Below are 13,977 nucleotides of genomic sequence, written 5' to 3'. Positions count from 1 at the left end.
CAAGCAATTGTCTGAGACAGAGAGAAATCCCTGTGCACGCGAGAGAAGGAGTCTTTGGGCTCTAGCTTCTGAGGCCAACATCAGTTACTTTCATTGACATGAACAAACCAATATTTGAAGACATATAATTGGACGACAGGGCAGTGTATTCCCAAATAATGTCGTATAAAGAGAGAGATTCTTATTGTATTCCACTGGCGTGTTTTACTACAACATACTGTATGTCATATTATAAAGAATGCAACATGATTTGATTAATTGAACAATTTGATGAGGAAAGCAATCTAGGCACTCCAATATAACAGATTGTGTAGAAGTCTATGAGAAAATGACCCCACTTCTCATATTCCTGCTGAGTTGATGTTCTCAATCGCAAGTTTCAAGTCTTCTATAATACAGCATGATGTTCATTTTGTAAATGAGGGTCCCATTTAGAGTAAAATAGCAGATAAAGCAGCATATGCTTTAGGGCGTGGCTACCTTGTGATTGACAGGTCGCTGCCACAGTGTTGTCCAGTTTTGTTGTTGTCCGTGTTTTTGTCTTAGAACTTTAACCCTTTCACAGTGTTTTCACTTCAAGAAAGTTGATTGTAATATTCTGGTTGCCTAAAAATGTGTGACCGTTGTGTTGTTTATATGAGTGCTCACTGGATAACAAAGTAGAAAAACAGAAAACAGAAGGCACTCCTGCTCTCTCAACTACAACATTTGAGCCACAAGTTTATACAAATTAATGGGATTTGGAAAAATCTGGAAAAATAACAGCACTACTCCAGTAAACATCAAAATGTGTGAATTTACTCTTATTTGGCTGAAACATGTTGGTGCTACTTGAACCTCAAACTTTACTTAAAGAAAACAGTCTAGCCGTCTCTTACAACAAGCTTTCGTGCTTGGGTAGGCAAAAATAATTACTCCACACTCTCCCTGCAGCTTACTGGGATTCTACCCAAAGTGTGCAATTTTCAAAGGAGGACATGAGCTCATGAGGAACGGTAGCAAGTGCATTTGTGATTCACATGAATACAATGTTTCTCCTTTTATCAGTCCCAGTGTCTCTGTGAGGAAGTCCTGGCTGTTTTATGAGCAGGATGTCCTGTGTCAGCTCGGAGGAGTGTCTCTCTTTTGTCAAGCCTGAGGCTCTAAACAGCTAAATGGAACTGCCCCACATATCCTCAGAGAGCTGTAACTATTTTGCTTTATCTTGATGGGTTTTTTTTTTTTTACTGCAGGGTTTGTCAACTGGCTCACCAACAAAGCCACCAATCCTCATTATGAACAAAAACAAGCCTTGACTCTTCTGAAGTGGTGTGTGTGAGCTCTGAAGGGGGACATCAAAAGAGTGAGGAGAGTGACAGCTGGTCCTCCTCTTGGTCGGGCCCCCTGATAAGATCAGAGTGACAGGAGAACATGGGGCCCAACAGGTACCTCCCTCCCGCCCCAGCACCCTCTTTGCTGCTCCCATATGGCACCTAACAAGTCCCTCACCAACAAACATGTCAATTCCCTTTTGACTCTTCAGCCGTTTTCATTTCATTGAACATCAGTGTCTTGAGCATTTATTAATATTGAAAACACGTCAGTGACCAGTATGTCATGACATAAGAATTTTTACGTTATTATCAATATTATAACTTGTATTTATATATTTTATATCATTATTATTATTACTTTTACTTTACTTGTATTTTTGAGTTTTTAGTGTGAATAAATTGTACTGTTCTTGCGTATTTGAAAACCTATATTTAAAAAACAACATGTATTTATTTTCTTCACCCATTAAGCCATATGCACATTTTTTCTTTCTTTTCAAGCTATCTCTACTTATCACCTCTGCACTATTTGTCTGCCCTTCACGTGTGACTGCTCTCCTTCTACAAGACGCCATAAACCCGTTGGGAGTGTTTTCACAATGACCACTTGAAAGCTGAGGCTTCCTACAGCTCTGAGCCTAATGGACTCTAGTCTAACACCTATAAAAAATGTTTTAGCAAAGACTCCCACTTGTGTATTTCTATTGCATGTGCTCCAGTTAAAAGATGGGCTCAGCTGGCATGTCTGAAAGGGTCAATAATCTATTAATTTTATGAGTATAACACTGTTTGGTAAGCTAGCAGTTTTATGGTACCTCATCCTCCTCTTTCACTTCTGTGGTTTTTCCTTTTTAAACTGTGTTTTTAATTGCTTATTTGTGATGTAGGAAAAAAAAACATGACCAGTTTTGAAATGCTTTTTTTCCAAAGCATGGTAGGCTGTCCAATTACATTTTATTCAGCTGGGAAAAATAGCTTGTTACGGGCTAAAATGCAGCATTTCCTCGGGGTCAGTAGCTTGCTGTTTGCTTTGTTTGTCTTTGTCTCCCAGGTATAGTTAGTGGTTAGCTGGTGCTCCCCCATCTGAGACAGGTCCCAGCTCGCAGGTGCAGTGGAAAAGATCCAACAGTCAGACATTGTGGAAGATAATAAGGCTCAACACACCCTGACTAGTACAGTAGTATCTCATTTCTATCCTCTTTTTTTTGCATTAGTCTCTATGTCATAGTTTTTGGGGGGTTCTTTGCCTTGTGAAGGCGAAAAGCAAACAAACACGAAACTGCAGACTAGGCAAATGTAATTTCAGCCGGCTCCACAAGCACGCTGCGGGACACCCTGAGGTCCTATCTCGCAGAGCAGGGGTCACGGGTCATGCAGGGAACAGACTGATCCTCCATGCAGTATTAAATCTTTCCAAACACGATGAGGACAGACAGATTCAGACAGCTGTCACTGTTAGAATAACCAGAACCCGTTTAGTTCATCATAGTTAATATTATTGCATGTCTTAGAAGGCGTGTATGCTTCAACACAGGAAAATAATAGTTAGGCATGCATGCAAAACAAAGTCATTATTAGAGAGAGACAGTTTACACCTAAATGTTTAGACTTATATGTCATGTGAAACTTGATAATCTCAAGCTGAAGAGGGCAAAAGTTTGAAATGTTGCATGGTATTGTCATTTGTGTATGTTATACTGATGAATGGGTCTTTGAAACATGGCACAAAAGCAACTGATGGGGGATGGCTGGCCTTAACCCTTTGTACTGGGGTATTAGGGAAAGTTGAAGGGAAAGGCTTACAGCCAAGAAATGGATCTTGTTGTGAGAAGGAGGAAGAGGTATTAAGAAAGGATCTATCTGAGGTGTAGCTGTGTTAAACCATCGGAAATGTAATCACAAAAAAATCAGTGGAAGCCAATGTTAAATATTATTTTCTTCATTAATTGTGTTGATTTTAAATAGGTGGAAGGAAAGTGTGTTTTCACAGTGGTACCTAAAGGCAACATATGGCAAGGCTTCCTTTATCTCCTCCTGGCTGTTAGCACCAAAGCTTCCTGGCATAAATATGTTAAAAGGGTGGCAAGTAAACTTCCCTTTATGACTTTTAAGATAAACATTAACACCTGACAGTGAATGTGCTCCAAGATAAACCAAGATTAGTATTTTTACCCTGGTAGAAAAGATGAAGGGACTTCTGACGAAATCCAATCACAAGCTGGTGATGGCTAATGTTTCATCGTGTTAACAGCAAAGTAATGTATAAATCTTCAAAATCTGGACCACAGCTCTGTGAAAGGTCCCACCCAGGGGCCTGGATGATGACATGTGGATGATATGTTTATATGGGGTGTGTACCGAGGCAGTAAATCACCACCGGCCTGCAGTGTGAGGAAGGATGACAGTATCCGGGGCCCCATGTGTTTTTAGAAAGAAGGGGGTTAGTTTGGGGGTTGACTCTGTCACTTTGAGAGAGGTTGACCTGGCAGGTTTGACCCCGGAGTTCCTTTGAACAGGACAACCCAGGGTGACACTCTAGGCCAGTTTGTTGAGGGATTTGCACATGAAGGACAGAGTGTTTCGAAGATCTCATAGGAGGACCGCAACCGAGATCCCTCTTTTTTTTTGTCATGTGTCTTACATTAAAATAGAAACAGATGAGGTTCACATAAATCAAAACATGATTCCCTTGGAAAAAATATGTTTGAGTGTGTTTTTACACGTATCCTGTCGAGGTCAAGTTTTAACATCAAAGCATTGTTGAAACTCTATCTAACTTCAGTTAACCATATGTTCAGTTGGCAGTGATAAGCCATGGCTATATGCACAGTTAACAGAAAAGAGGATAATCGATAGAATCAGTGGCTATGACATATACTGTACATTATATGATGTTGATAAAAGGGTGTGAAAGAGCCATGAAAAACTGCATTTTGAGAGTTTGGGCTATTTTGCTTCCATAACATGTCTTCTTTCAGACTAGTGGAGAGCAAATATTCAAGAATACACATTTAGGTGTTTAGTTTACAATCTGTATCTATTTATGTCTGTAGGTTTCTCCGAAATTCACCAAAAGTTAGCATTAGATAATACTTCATTTGCATATTTAAACATAACATTTCAGAAAACTTGTAATACAAAAATGTATTGTCTTAATGTAAGCAATCAACTGGGGAAGTTTCATGGTGATATCTATTAGTTAAATGTCTTACCCTATTCCCCTTTAATGTCTCCCCTGAAGCAATCTGAGACTAAAAGCAGCTTTATTTTTTCCATGTGCTAATTTCAAACAATATGAGTTTGTGGTTCTTCTTTGCTAAGGTAGTGAGGTGTTCTTGTTCAAACCAACAATTACAGTTCTTTCTGTGGGAACTCTGCACAATATCAGTAAGGATTATGTAGTCACGCTACCTCATGGCGCCACTTAACAAATGCCATAATCATTAAGTAAATAAGACAAAAGATGACAGACAGGGTGACACAGGCCCCAGAGGCTCCTGTCGGGCTGCTCCCCAGCAGCCGTCGGCCCTCATTTAGTACAGTTTGACACCATCTTGCTCATGGCTCCACAGCAGATCTATTCTATTGATCACTGTGGGTGTGCTCTTCTCAGATCAATGCCCGTCCTCTTTACAATCTGCGGCAAAAGCATATCCTCCCTCAGTGAGATCGATGACAGCAAAGACATCCTCTGCAGCATGGCCATATGGATGTGGATATCCTCCTCCCGGTCATTGAAGTTGTAAAAGCCAAAAGAAAAAGGGATGAAAAGAATGAGAAGGATGAGGTAGAGACAGTTTGGGAGTGCTTTGATGCCAACTCTGTGTGGACCTGGCAGTCCAGATGACCTGTGCTTGCAGAGCAGATTAGCCTTGACAGTTGTTTCTTGAGGGGGGGGGGGGGGGTAATCTAAAGATGTCTGGAGATCCTCAGCCATGCAACATTAAGGCCAGAGAAGGTACGCATGTGTCAAAAACCCACAGAGCAGCTCTCCTAGGCTTATCTGAAGACTCCAGTGTAAAGGGCCATGGAGCAGATTAGAGTATTTACATTTAGTTGAGATTTTTATCCTGACATTCCTTCAGAATTAGGCACGCTGTGCGAGCCAAGAGTGGATTCCTGTCTCACACAAATTCTGTGTCCCTGCAGCGAGAGGCTTCTTATATCGGCGGGGTGACAGACAGTGCATAACCTAAAGCTGCGCGCCCTCGCACAGAAGGGCACTGCTTGGGCATATCTCAGTGTGTATCCACCTAACAAACACCCTGGCTCTCCAGGAGATCCACTATGTGTTGTCATGGCAGTCCTCCAAACACAGTAGGGATGTATTTAGGGGCTTTGTATTTCCTGTGTTTACCAAGCGTCTTGGGCAATCCTGCAGTGAGGCACAGGATGCTGGTCTCCACAATGGCAGCAGTGAAGTCTTTGGATTCTCTATTGGAGGAGCAACACACACAGGCAGAGAAGGGAAAGCTAACCTCAGATGACAATAGTGTGCTCAGACTGAGCTGTTATGTCACTTCTCTATCGTAATGGCTAGAATGCTAATGTCGCTCTTACCCTTCGTCGTCATCGCTTCTTACCTCACCCATCACATCAATAGGCAGGACTCAACATTTAGAGCATTCTTACGCAGAGGTTAGAACCTCTTTCTGTGCCATTAATGGATTTGTATTTATTTGTATTGTATTTATAGAAGGATCGGTCAGAGGACAGTAATCTGATCTGTTTTAGGATGACATCTGCTAATACAGTCAACTGCAATCTGGGCTGGAAGTGTAAGTGGCTTTTTTCTAGGTGTGGGATCAATTTCCCAAACATTGTTTCTTTTCACCAAGCACGCATTTGCACCAGTAATGGACTACTGTAAATCCTTAACGTACCATTGAGTTTGCTGGAGTGGTGGCAGGGGAATAATTGTCATAAATCACCCTATTGTTAACGTCATCTCAATTAAGAAGGGATGTGTGCTGGTGTTTAGCATAATTAAGGGCAAGCCTGCTCCCCTGTTGATGAAAAGTTATTTACTGGGAGGCTGTTTCTTAACACATGTCAATACGGTGGCTTGTTTGCTCTCACCGGAGAAGAAATTCTTACTATTCTTATCATTTCCATTCAAAAAATTATACATATATATACGTATATATTTTTATAAAACAATTATAATGTGCTTACCATCTTAATAAATGATGCTTCTCTCAGGTAAAAGCCTTCAATGTATCTGTTTAGCATCATAATTATTTGCAAAACTTTGAAAACAATTTCCATTTTGATTACTGGTATATTTTCCATCAGCATGCATCATCTGTTTTCACATTTTAAATAAAAAATGTAACTCCCGATAAAGACAAAACACGCTCAATCTGGGAAGACTAACACAAATTGACATTTTAAAGTATGTTTAGGCAAACTAGCCGTGTTTACACTGCCTTCTCTTGAGAAGGCAGTGTCTGTTGGTTGTGTAGTCTCAACAACTACATGGATTGTAGTGAACTTTTGTACAGACATTCATTTTCCCCAGAGGATGAATCCTATTGACTTTGGTGATTCCTTGACTTCTCCTCTGGCGCCCCCTGCAGGTCAAAGTTAACACTGTTGCCGTGAAATATTCAGCTCAGCTGTACTTTGTGTTCATTTACAAATAAACATTATGCCTTCTGTTGGGGTTGTATGTATCTTTTTGTGCATATTTCTTTGTTTTTTCTTTACTTTTCTTCTGCCTCATTCACGGTTGAGAATTATGGACGCTGCATTGGCTATTATAAATGAAAGTGATGACAGCATTTTGGGTTCAAATTTAGGAGGCTTTTGGTAACATGGTTCAGCCCACACAACAATTAAACCAAGTGTCTCTTTGTGCGTCCACTGCCTGTCTTTCTTCTTAGCAACCGGCTCTTTTCGTTCAGGAAGCAGATTTTATGCAGAGCCTTGACAGCACATCTGTGGGATAACGTCAGTAAATTTGAATAAAATACAGACTTCACTCATCCCATGCACCACACGAAACACAGACGTGGGGGAATCATTTCTAAATCCCATGAGGTCCCTGGTAATACTAGTCCCGTAGTATACTAAAATAACTGCCAATTGAGTTGGTTTGTTAGACACAGATAAGATAAGTGAAAACTTGTCTGGGGCATTGTCATATGGTATTTGGACACAGAAACTAAAAGCTTCATCAAATTCAATAAAGATCAGATGTAAATGAAGAACCTTTTCCAACCCATGGAGAGTAGAAACATCAACAATGCATGACTGTTCCTAGTGTACTTACGGGTATATCAAAATCTGAAAATACACGTTTGGATGCAATGTCGATAAGATACTTTGTGGAAAAGCTAAGACCGAGGAGGAAAATAAACAGAAGAGCGTGAAGTGACGAGAAAGAATATCAGTTCAAAGACCAGTCAGCTGACTTTTACTTCACTACACATTCCTAGTGTTCTGCCATTTCTTCATAGCAAATCTGACATCGCAGCCCCCTGCAGAGTCCCATCCTTCATCCCTGGATGAGTCTCTTGTCTAATGAGGGGCTTAGATTCAGAGCCATTACTTCACCACTGTCGTTCCCATCACGCTGTTCGGCCTTTCTGCTCTTGCTTTCTTTCTACTTTACTGTTCAAAGTGGACTGACAAGCAAGCACTTAAAATTGGAGCCACTATTCTCAGAATTGCCTAGTCATTATAAATTGTCCGAGTATTGTGGAGTCCTCATAGCGTGACGCAAGAGGAAATTGAACTTTAGTAGCCTCAGGCCACACTATAATTCCACTGAACTGGTTGAATTTTTTTGATTTAACATGATTTGCTGTCAGTATAAATATGCAGCAATAGGAGGACCTTGTTTCGATATATTACCCTCAAAATGAACTACAAAATGATACTGATATTTCCCGTCATACTGTAGATTTATCAGACAGGTCTGCCACATTATACAAAGAAAATCAGCATATACCAAAATTGGACAAAACAAAAACAGATTGTCAGCTTGTGTGCACCGCCTCAGATTCATGATGACGCATTAAATCAGCCAAAAATTACGGATCCGGATTCCTTTGGATTCCTTATATTTCATGTGCATTTCCAACGCTAAAGCTACCTGACCTGTATTTATCAATATTGCACAATTGCACCCATCTTGTTGTCCCACTAAAGTAATTACAGGGTAAGCAATGAAATCAGCCGGTGCTGTTCTAATGATAATGTTAAGATAACAGGTTCCAAATGCAGGTTATCAACATGTAATTACTTCTATTATGCTGTCAAAACAATGAAGAAGAAGAAGCATGTAGGCAAATTTATCCCAGATGTATTTTATTTTGGGGGGGGGAATACTTTCCTATAGCACACAGAACACAGAAGAAAGCCCAGAATGAGAGACTGCACTCACACAGCAGTTTGCCCTTTTAAGACGCCTTCATGATCACTTCCCTATGGTGACCAAGCTGAATTGATATAAGAATTGATATTTATATAAAAAGTTATTTTATTTACTTTTTTTCCCCATTTCTGCTTTGATTATTATTATTTTTAAATTAAACTTCTATATTAATATGGTAGCCTATATATTTCTTAGACTACAAAATAAAAAGATTTAAAGCAAAGGCTATGGGCACAGAGCAACACACTTCACACAGCTCAGAGAGAGTGTGTTGTGCTCCGAGTGGAGAGTGGTGAAACGAGTTCCTCTTTACACACATACACTAGTTCCTCTTTGCACACAAACAAAACATGTCTGAAATGAGTTTTGGCGTGAGGCTTCTACCTCATGGTGTGAGATGCTTTTTTCAGCTAACACCCTTTCACCAAATGTCAATTGGCAAATAAGCCCAGCCCACCCCCGAAGAAAACCCTGATTAGGCTAACTGTTCTCTTTATAAAGGGCACGAGGCGAGAAGATGCTAAATGAAAGCAAATAAAGAATTATAGACCTTTAAATGGTTGCAGCGTTAAACAATACTAATTATTTAAAATCCTGCAAACACACAGATGCAGACTTGATACACACACAACCACTATCTAAAAACCTTTCTTTTCAACAAAGCCTTTCCGTAAAATCTCATGTCTGTTGTTGTTGTTGTTGTTGTTGTTGTTGTTGTTGTTGTCCTGCATTTTAGCGCCTTGAGATTGCTATTAGCTTTGAAAGGCGCTTTGCCAAGAACATTTATTATTATTACTATCTGCATGACAGCTGTCTTACTTATGGTTTTGCTTTTTACAAAACAACGCAGACTTTGAATGCTTGAAATGTTATCATCCAGCAATCACAATATGAATGGAGACAAACAAGTAGAAGATATACACAAAGGTATCATCTGCAGCACAAACGATCCTCATCTCTGACAAGATAAAGACACTATGTGACCAATGAGCCTCTCTGGTAAGTGGACAGCATTCCTTCATTGGCTTTTGAACTTTCTCTGCTGCAGGCTTTTTCTGCTACTCCAAGAGTGCTATTGTTCTGGTGTGGTCATCAACAATGACCTGGGTGTGTGTGTGTGTGTGTGTGTGTGTAGCTCGTCTGCAGCTCCACGCTCCTCTGATTCTTGTTTTTGCCATCTGAACAGGCCTGAACGACACACCCCACATCACTAATGCTCTCCCACACAGACCTGTGTGAGAAAACCAAGACATCCACAACGCTCGACTGCCAAACGACAATTCAATCCAAATAGAAACTGTTGCCTATATCATGCATGACTGTTCACCCACACAAGACTGTTTGTGAGAGCTAAGGTGGGAGCAGACATTCGGTTTTTTTTTGTTTTTCTTAAACAGTTTGAGAATTTGTTAAATCTATCCCCCTCCCCTGCACAGTGCACTTAATACACAGTTTCAGTGCCTCAAGCATTGCCTAAGGTTTTAATTCAGCTTCTTGGCAAGTAATGACCCAATTACTTCTACTCAACATGTTCACATAGGACAGCCAGTCACTGGGTTCAACCCCACAGGTGTCCAGAGTGCAAGCCCAGAAACATCAAAAGACATCTTTTATGATCTTTGTTATGGTCTACTTGCTTTGCCTATTCTGTTTACCAGAGATGTCTTTCTCAATGCTAAACGAAGCATCTTCTAACAATCTATTGCAAGTCCAGCTAGATCTAAATCTTTGGACAGGCTTTTGGTTTCACACAATTAGAGATAGTTGCCATATCTCTTGATTCTGTACTTTTATAATGAGCAAAATATTGAGTCAGTTTTAGAACACCCAACTGAGTATATTGTAGGAACATAATACAAGAAATGTGGTAAAGAGAGAGAAGCAAAAGTACAGGTTATGTGACTAATTACATGTTTCAGGGACAGGCAAACATTTTCCCATGAAGAGCCATGAGAACTCATTTTGTGTACTATGGCCGGTTTTAAACAGATTGTTTGCAAAACTTCCTTTAACATGTTTACAGTATAATTATGTGGTATTAAAGCGGTACATCATGTCGGCCATAAGACAAAATACACAAACATTGTATGTTCATGTACAACATATATGCATTGTATATTTTCTGCACAGTGGGTTTTGGTCATATTGGATAATATGTGTTTTTTATTTGAATCCAGCACTGAACCAGATGCTATCACCAATTAGTTCCTGCTCATCCTGGCTGACATTACGATACTAATAGGTGTACTAATGAGTTTGGCTGGAATGAAAACCTGCACACTCATGGCCTTCCTTGGCATATGGCTGCTCATTCTTGCTCCAGACAGTAATGAATAGCCACTTTAACAGACCAACTGCGCTAACCATGAGAAAAACAATGCACATTCGATTGTTTACAGCATCTAATTTGTGTCCAAGACCCAGGCCATGCTGTTCATCTTGCATCTGCACCTCCGGCCTATCTGCACAGTCTGAGGGGACTACCCTCCCCCCTGCTGCGTCCACTCCTTGTCCAGTGTTCCTGGAAGACCACAGAGGAGTAATCAATGAGTCATGTGTCCTGATTACAACCAACTCCCTATGGGGCATCTTCAAAGGGCTCCAGAGGAGATAGAGAGAGAGAGCATTGCCCTCCATGGGGTAATTACAAGTAGGGGCTCCATGGTTTCTACTCCTTTTTCTGTGGAGAGTCAGGCTTAAAGACAGACTAGTTAACAATTCAACCTGTCCTGTTAGCGCAGTGGGTGGCGCTTCCAACCAATGATCACCAACTGGTGCTGCATGCCATCCAAAATGATACAAGTCCACCCTAATGCTCACACAAAAACACATGCTGTAGCACACTGTTTAAGGTGAGCCTAACAGATGATGAGAACGCTGACAAAAACAAAAGATACTCAAGAGAAAAGACGGGAGACATTGTCAGGCTTGGTGCAGCTGAGTACATGCCTGCCTGTCTGTCCCAGGAAAACAAGCCGAGTGTTTATGAGTAAAAAGGGCCATAAAACTAGACAAACACAATTAAGCACTAGCTGTCTGGATGCCTTTAGGCCTCCTGTTTTTCTCCACTACTTCCACCTTTGGCTTGTCAAACAATATTCACATGTTTTCTCTTCTTTATAAAGTATTTTACTTGCTGAAAATCAAGTACCAAATCACATGGTTGTTTATGTTGTCCTGTTACAGAAAAACACATTGTTACAGGTCTGAACTAAGCCAGCAGTACCAGTTCTCCAAACAGCAGACTTTTTCATTTTGAACACTGTCACTACTGCAACTGAAAAGGCCACAGAGTTGTAATTACTATGATTACAGTTTGATAACTGAATCCAGTCTTATGCATCTGGTGTGATCCCTCATCATCATTATGACATTGAAAAAATGGTTAATTAGCGATTAAAGTGATGACTACATGGAAAGTTTACCAAGAGGAGTGGTAGCATGGAGACAGTATGGCTAATGGTGTCTTTGGGTTAAGACTCCAGTAAACCCTGTCTGCATGGTAGCAAAGAGAGAGAGGCCTGATCACAGACAAAACAGTCATTAGCTTCCTGTAATAAAGGAGAATAATACAGCAACAGTGTGTGTGTGTGTGTGTGTGTGTGTGTGTGTGTGTGTGTGTGTGTGTGTGTGTGTGTGTGTGTGTGTGTGTGTGTGTGTGTGTGTGTGTGTGTGTTTGCTTGCATGTAACCTGTGTTATGAGTGTCAATCAGGGGATTCCCAATAAGGTCATGTAGGTCTTCTTAATAAAAATCCCCCTTACCGATGCTCTGGCACCTAAAAACTAAATTTAAAAGAGACGAGGCACACATAATACTTGTACTGCTTGCAAATTGTTCATATTGTTGGCAATAGAATAAGTTATTATGCCATGCTGCACTCATACATACATGGTGGCTCATGTGTAAAAGGCAACACCAAAATATATTTTACCTACTCTTTTTTCCCTTTCATTATCTTTAGCTATGATGGTAATACTCTATAAAACTGATTATTTTCAATATTTCAACTTTACTTCATTAAATAGAAGATTAAACTATTTACAACCAACCATCTACATGCTTGAAATATAGTCTGCAATTTCACACAAGCAAGAAGAATTCATTATCGGCTACTGCCCTCTTGTGGACATTGTCAAGTAGGTTGAAAATCAGCATTCCTACCCTGCCAGTTAATAGGCCAAAAGCCATAGAAAAGTCTACTATACTATTAATAACCCTGTGTGTGTGAAGTTTCCAGTGTAACAGATGGGAAGGTGATAATATGAGCAACTCAGTAAAAATCTATGTGCTGAATTAATTAAATAAGTAATGATCAATGTTTAATCAGTATATATAAGTAATGTTGTTGACATTAAGACTTAATATATTTGGATGGTAGTAAAACATAAGGTATTAAGGTATTTAATATCTTAAAGGTTCTGAAAGGGATCTCTAGCCAATAAATTAAACAAACCCTGAGGGGTTTAATTCTAGCCACTAAAGCAAACCTAGTCATTACCAAGTGCACAGATCAGAGAGGAGAGCTGCCGTTAACAGGCGTGGCTGATATTATTATCTGACTTCAGGGCTATTCAGTCAGCAGTATTATCAGCGTGAGCAGGGTAGACGCCTGGACATAGGCAGTTAGAATCTAGTTGAATCTCTTCGCCACCAGCTTAGACAGTCTTGAGGAACTATTAGGGTTATACTCTATAGGCCTCTGGCTCGGACCCTTAAATCGGAGAGCTGATCTAGATATACCCTGGTTTTATCAGAGGGAAATTTAGGGGATCTAACATATGGCGCCCATACGTGGGGTTTAACCAAAAGGATTTGTTGAGTCGAAAAGAAGGCATTGAACGTTTTCTGTGTGCGCAAAGTCACCAAGCGGACGGCAAAAAACATATTATATGGGCCCGTCAAGCATAAAGACCAGAGAGAAGCCTATATCTCGGAGGTTGGCCAAACGTCATATGTTATCCCCGAAGAATGGAAAGATGGCCTGAACAAAATGGTAACACTGGAGGTGAAGACCACAAAAGATGAGTGAGCTAACATACTAATGATGCCCACCTCATCCACCTTGGCCTGTAAGGAATTAACCAGCAACCTAAGGGCCTTGTATACATCACTGATACATTACAGGTCAATTAGCAGACCATCTTATCTTCAAAATCAGATCTGACGGTTAAACAAGCCCAAAGTACAGAGCATCAAGACTTGGAAGGATTCAAAAGGATATAGAAATGTATAAAAGACAAGCAGCCTCAAGAGGATCTCAGCGACCACCTGGCGGCGGTGA

Source organism: Cottoperca gobio, chromosome 15 (assembly GCF_900634415.1).
Source record: "Cottoperca gobio chromosome 15, fCotGob3.1, whole genome shotgun sequence".
Classification (NCBI taxonomy): domain Eukaryota; kingdom Metazoa; phylum Chordata; class Actinopteri; order Perciformes; family Bovichtidae; genus Cottoperca; species Cottoperca gobio.
This window is presented reverse-complemented; position numbering follows the sequence as displayed.